Source organism: Oncorhynchus gorbuscha, linkage group LG05, assembly GCF_021184085.1.
Source record: "Oncorhynchus gorbuscha isolate QuinsamMale2020 ecotype Even-year linkage group LG05, OgorEven_v1.0, whole genome shotgun sequence".
NCBI classification, from domain to species: domain Eukaryota; kingdom Metazoa; phylum Chordata; class Actinopteri; order Salmoniformes; family Salmonidae; genus Oncorhynchus; species Oncorhynchus gorbuscha.
The window spans coordinates 8,531,047-8,537,046 of record NC_060177.1 but is presented as its reverse complement, the minus strand read 5'-3'; the positions used below and the strand labels follow the sequence as shown (position 1 = coordinate 8,537,046).

Genomic DNA, 6,000 nt, shown 5'->3' with positions numbered 1-6,000 from the left:
GAATGTTATCAATGGTTATGAATGGTTATGAATGTTATCAGTGGTTATGAATGGTTCTGAATGTTATCAATGGTTATGAATGTTATCAATGGTTATGAATGGTTATGAATGTTATCAGTGGTTATGAATGGTTCTGAATGTTATCAGTGGTTCTGAGTGGTTCTGAATGTTATCAGTGGTTCTGAATGGTTATGAATGTTATCAATGTTCTGAATGGTTCTGAATGTTATCAATGGTTATGAATGGTTATGAATGTTATCAATGGTTATGAATGGTTATGAATGTTATCAATGGTTATGAATGGTTATCAAACAAAATAATGGTTATTAGCTCATTTTGAAGGCTTTGTTACTGAAGAGAACTCACAAAACGACACCATGTGATTACAGAATGAAGCTGTTCATAGCAACAGTAAAAAAAATAACTCTGAACTTAAGTATTGTACATCTCAGAGGGGGCTCCTTTCATCAAAAACTCCACCACTTCTTTACCTATCTAAATTATTGTTAATTGAAAAAGCGTAAATCACCCTCCAGTCCATGTGTCTGAGATAACGAAGGCTGGGTGGAAAAGAGTGAAGTATTTATTTTTTAATATGGTGGACAAAGTTGGCTGTTGGCTGTATTACAATGTAAATGTACTTTTAATTTGCCTGTCTGCATATTTCAAGACATATGAAGGTGCAGTGAGATACCCGATGGGTTGGACGATCATTTTCTCATCAATCATCTTGAAAAACGTATACTTACGAAACTGGAAATCAACCAATCCTCCATCGTTAACCCAATGGAAAGGTCAGATGCTTCACTATCTAAATGTTGAAAGTGCATGACCATGTGTAACAGAGAGAAACAAAATGGTGCCGTTTGGAGATGGAGGGTGTGAGCAGTTGGGTCCGGGCAGGGCTGATGTTGTGGGTGTTGGTGAGTGTCTTGTATGTTGTCGTTTGTACTGTTACAAAAAGAAGAAGAAAAGAAACTGGTCCATAAAAACCCTCAGCAGTGCTTTACTTCCTCTGAGGACGTTGGCTTCTGCTCTGAATCGTCTCCAGTGAAAAGCTGCCTGCATAAAGACTTTCAGATCTGTGACTTTCTCTGACTGGAGACATGAGATACTTGACAACAGGCCTCCCTGTAGCTGTGAATGGAAACACTTTACATGGAATATTCTTTTTAATCATGAAACACAGCAGAATAATGCATCAAACTGGGTTTTTATTTTCAAATGTTTTATTTGAAGTGGTATAAATACAAAATGTAAAGTACAAACATTTATGTTACAAAATAAACTATTGATGAACACAAAGAAGCATGACTAAATTGCTTTTGGAAGTGGATGGGTTTGAGTGCTGTTGAACATGCCGAGCATTGTTAAGAGGCAAGATGAAACAACAAAAGAGATCTGTCCCTGTGCCCTTTAGAGATGAATATACAAACGTTGATTCACAAATGCCACATACCCACTGCAGGAAAGCCTCAGGCAGCTACACCGCCCTGGTTCTCACCATCAACCTCAGGTGGAAGTTCAGAGGTCAACCTCACCACAGCGCTTACAGATGGTGCCAATATAGCCCAGAGCACAGAATAACCTCTGTCCCACCACTACAGGAATGGGAAGCTGCTGGAAAAATATGACTGTACATAGAGGATACATCACTTATAAAGCAAAACATTTACAAGACTAATCATTCATCTGTCAGAACCTTGTGGTAAATTCTAATTTCCTCAGGTTGCATGACTAAAAGGATCCCTGAATCAGGAGTGATATAAACTGCTTCTGAGTCTTTAGAAACGTAAAGGACTGCTGAAGATTTATCATCATTATCAACTCTAATGTGTATGGTCAAACTAAAAATGACATATCAAAATCAATAGTGACACATATACAGTATCTCTCAGTGGTCACAGATTTACAAAATAAACTAAATCGTCAAAAAAAGTGGTTAAAACAAAGGTGAATAAGAAAAAAGGTCTCAGAGTTTAAACGACTGTAAGTATTGATGATTTATCAGAGCCGTGATGAGAAAACATATTGTTGTTTTTTAACAGAGTATCCTCAAAAACAAAGGAATTCTGAAAGAACTCATTTAAAAGCGAAACATTTGACAGGAAATTAATTCTTAGAACAATGTATCATCGTTAGTAATAATTACACAGAGTGCATACATTAGGGGATCAAGTGTTTGCATATTGCCTAAACAAAATATTACAGCCACTCACTACATCAAAATGACAGAACAAATACTCATTCTTGGAGGCATACAAAATGATTAATTCTCATTTATAAAATCAATGCACTGATAACTTAAATGAGCAATTCATGTATTCCTCCCTTGTATTCCCCCTCCGTAATTCTCTGAGGATGGCTAAAAGTAACATGATTCTAATGATTCTATTCCCCTGTACACTGAACAACAATTCTCCCATTACTGTACATAAGGTCAAAACTGAATTCTACTGAGATTTAGAGACAAATACTAAAATGGCAGAATTTACAGACAAATTCTAAAATGTCAAATACTAAACCGGCAGATTTGAGAGACAAATACCTTAATGGAGGGCAGGATTCAAGTAGAAAAGGCACTGGTCAGCCAACACCTGACCTGACGGAGTTTGACGCTTGAGGACGCCTCTAGCACCAGGTTATTTTTCGCAGCACCATTGGCAAAGAATTTGGCTTTTTTATTTACTCACTTTATAAGCATTCATGAAACTGTAATTACACTACGTAGCTGCTTTATAAAGCATTGTTCACAAGCTGGGACCCAACTTAACAAGTGGTGTTGTTTATGCTCCATGTACTAGTAGCTACATCAGCTGCTATCAATACAAAGCATTGTTCACAAGCTGGGAACCAACTTAACAAGTGGTGTTGTTTATTCTACATGTATCAAAGCATTGTACGAGCTACAAGGTAATCTGGTAGTTAACAAATGTGTAACAACTGTATGCTAAATCAGTACGCTGGTCCAGTCCACGTTGCTACTGGCTGAACCAGACATATGACTAAACAACGTGTTACAGTCCACGTTGCTACTGACTGAACCAGACATATGACTAAACAACATGTTACAGTCCACGTTGCTACTGACTGAACCAGACATATGACTAAACAACGTGTTCCAGTCCACGTTGCTACTGGCTGAACCAGACATATGACTAAACAACGTGTTCCAGTCCACGTTGCTACTGGCTGAACCAGACATATGACTAAACAACGTGTTACAGTCCACGTTGCTACTGACTGAACCAGACATATGACTAAACAACGTGTTACAGTCCACGTTGCTACTGGCTGAACCAGACATATGACTAAACAACGTGTTCCAGTCCACGTTGCTACTGGCTGAACCAGACATATGACTAAACAAAGTGTTCCAGTCCACGTTGCTACTGACTGAACCAGACATATGACTAAACAACGTGTTACAGTCCACGTTGCTACTGGCTGAACCAGACATATGACTAAACAACATGTTACAGTCCACGTTGCTACTGGCTGAACCAGACATATGACTAAACAACGTGTTACAGTCCACGTTGCTACTGGCTGAACCAGACGTTTTTTGATGACTAAACAACGTGTTCCAGTCCACGTTGCTACTGGCTGAACCAGACATATGACTAAACCACGTGTTCCAGCTGCACCATTTCTCACAATCAAAACAGAATAACAGTTGGATCTATCAGAGAGAAAAGTGCAAACAAACACATACATCATTATCTCAACAGTAGAGAGAGCAACATCCATGTTTCTTCATTATACAGTTTGGAGGAATTTGTGTTGTGTCATGTGCTCCCATCCTACTATGTGTAAAATCATTTTTTGAGGAGTGCTTGATATAATTCTATTAGCACCTTTGGGACTATTCCATTGGTTCCATTATACAAGGAAAACTAATCAAGCACAGCTCAGGTATAGTTTTCCTACCACCCAGAATGTGGCTCTATCCCAACAGCACTGAGAAGATCTGACCCAGCAGCCAGGACAGCAGGGTGAGAGTAGCTACCAATTTGACACTAGACCTGTATGATAAATTGTGTGTGTATCCAGCTCAATTCACCCTTCAATGACAGATGGACAAGATGGATGCTGCAATTTTGCAGGTCCAGAGCTGCTACCTGATCATCTGTATGTGTTGTGTGTGTGTGTGTCCATGTCTGTATGTGTCCATGTCTGTGCGTGTCCATGTCTGTGCGTGTCCATGTCTGTGCGTGTGAGAGTGTAAGAGTGTGGGTGACCGTGTCCACCCTATATTGATCGCTGACCTCAGCGACGGGATGTGCGCTCGTTGCCACGGGAACGCCGGCCACAGGTCTTGCAGCACTGTGTCCGCACGGCGGGCAGGTGGCATCGGCCAAGCCACTGGAGGGTCTGACAGAAACGGAACGTGAGGCGGTCACGAAGACACGTGAGCCCTGAGAGAGAGAGAGAGAGAGAGAGAGAGAGAGAGAGAGAGAGAGAGAGAGAGAGAGAGAGAGAGAGAGAGAGAGAGAGAGAGAGAGAGGCACACACACAGAGGCACACACACAGAGGCACAGAGAGAGTTATCTGTGAGACAATTCTGTATAATAAGGACACCAACAGCTTCTGCATAACTAAGTTCCCTTAATAGAAAAGATAATTGCTACATATGCCCAGTAGAGACTGTGACCCGAGTTAGACTTTGTACTATGAACAATGGATTTTAAAAGTTGAATAACACACACACAGAGGCACAGAGAGAGTTATCTGTGAGACAATTCTGTATAATAAGGACACCAACAGCTTCTGCATAACTAAGTTCCCTTAATAGAAAAGATAATTGCTACATATGCCCAGTAGAGACTGTGACCCGAGTTAGACTTTGTACTATGAACAATGGATTTTAAAAGTTGAATAACAACACACCGGGACCACTGAGCCCCTTAAGTTCAAAGGTCACTACTCAGATGACTCAGGCATTCCTGCTCATGCTCACAGAGGCGCGCTAACGAGGCTCACAGAAGCGCGCTAACAAAGGCTCACAGAGGCGCCTAACGAGGCTAACAGAGGTGCGCTAACGAGGCTAACAGAGACGCCCTAATGAGGCTCACAGAGACGCCCTAATGAGACTCACAGAGGAGCGCTAACGAGACTCACAGAGGAGCGCTAACGAGACTCACAGAGGAGCGCTAACGAGACTCACAGAGGAGCGCTAACGAGACTCACAGAGGAGCGCTAACGAGACTCACAGAGGAGCGCTAACGAGACTCACAGAGGAGCGCTAACGAGGCTCACAGAGGAGCGCTAACAAGGCTCACAGAGGAGCACTAACAAGGCTCACAGAGGAGCACTAACAAGGCTCACAGAGGCGCGCTAACGAGGGTTGTTTGTGTTATGAATGCTTGACAGGCTCCTTCAGGTCAGGGCACTGGGACGTCTGAATTCAACAGAGATGTGCACCATGGGGACAACAACTTAAAGGAATCTGAAAGGCACAGCCTTACAGCAATACAAAAGCACAGACACTATCAACACTCATTAGATACAGTATGTCAGAGTCATGGTTCACATTACATGTGTGGTGAGAATGTGATTGTGATTGTGAAATAACCAAAATGCAAGCATGGTTTTCTCATATAGGGAAAGCTGAGAGGGACTTAACAGCATGACAACGACTTGCTACAGCCACAAATACCACTAGCGAAGCAGCACATGGTTCACATTACATGGATGTCATAAGAGTATGATGGAATGACACAACGAAACATGTCTTCATGACAACGAGATTGCTTCATTATAATGTGATTTGCTCAAGGCACAATATTATAATGACATTTCACAAGTTACATAATGAGAAGCATCATCATCGTCGCAGCCAAATCAGTTAATGTGCATTTTACAAGGTGATGAGTTTTCCTAATCTTTCATCACTAATGGTCTCAGACCTCCTTTGAGGAGTTAACCAGTCATCCAAGGTCACTTAAACAAGGTATAGCTAGTATGAGACGCTAACGATGCCAAATCATTATCATCTGT

The 6,000-nt window shown here is 41.4% G+C and overlaps 1 pseudogene; it reads right to left on the bottom strand.

The window, feature by feature from the left end:
- Positions 1 to 3,575: 3,575 nt before the first annotated feature.
- LOC124035396 overlaps positions 3,576 to 6,000 on the bottom strand; it is a 64,636-nt pseudogene continuing 62,211 nt past the window's right edge.